The following is a 1,025-nucleotide window of genomic DNA, read 5'->3' as shown; positions in this document are numbered from 1 at the left end:
ACTGTTCACACAGTAACACTGTTCACACACTAACACTGCTCACACACAGTAACACTGCACACACACAGTAACACTGTTCACACACAGTAACACTGCACACACACAGTAACACTGTTCACACACAGTAACACTGCTCACACACAGTAACACTGTTCACACACAGTAACACTGTTCACACACAGTAACACTGCTCACACACAGTAACACTGTTCACATAGTAACACTGTTCACACACAGTAACACTGTTCACACACAGTAACACTGTTCACACAGTAACACTGTTCACACACAGTAACACTGCTCACACACAGTAACACTGTTCACACACAGTAACACTGTTCACACACAGTAACACTGCTCACACACAGTAACACTGTTCACACACAGTAACACTGCTCACACACAGTAACACTGTTCACACAGTAACACTGCACACACACAGTAACACTGTTCACACACAGTAACACTGTTCACACACAGTAACACTGCTCACACACAGTAACACTGTTCACACAGTAACACTGTTCACACACAGTAACACTGTTCACACACAGTAACACTGCTCACACACAGTAACACTGCACACACACAGTAACACTGTTCACACACAGTAACACTGCTCACACACAGTAACACTGTTCACATAGTAACACTGTTCACACAGTAACACTGTTCACATAGTAACACTGTTCACACAGTAACACTGTTCACACACAGTAACACTGTTCACACACAGTAACACTGCTCAGAGTAACACTGTTCACACAGTAACACTGCACACACACAGTAACACTGCTCAGAGTAACACTGTTCACACAGTAACACTGCTCAGAGTAACACTGTTCACCCAGTAACACTTTCCTCTAATGAATAAATAACTTGACCTTAACTCTACCTATCCATACCCCCCCACCTCTCTCTGTCTTACTCTGTCTCAATCACCCTTTTTCTCTCCCTCACCATTTCTCTCACTTTTCATCTGTCTTCTCTCTCTCTCTCTCTGTCATTGTGAGGGAGGATGAGAG

This window comes from Chanos chanos, chromosome 13 (genome assembly GCF_902362185.1).
Source record: "Chanos chanos chromosome 13, fChaCha1.1, whole genome shotgun sequence".
NCBI lineage: Eukaryota > Metazoa > Chordata > Actinopteri > Gonorynchiformes > Chanidae > Chanos > Chanos chanos.
The sequence above is the reverse complement of the archived record's forward strand: the minus strand, read 5'-3'. Positions refer to the sequence as shown.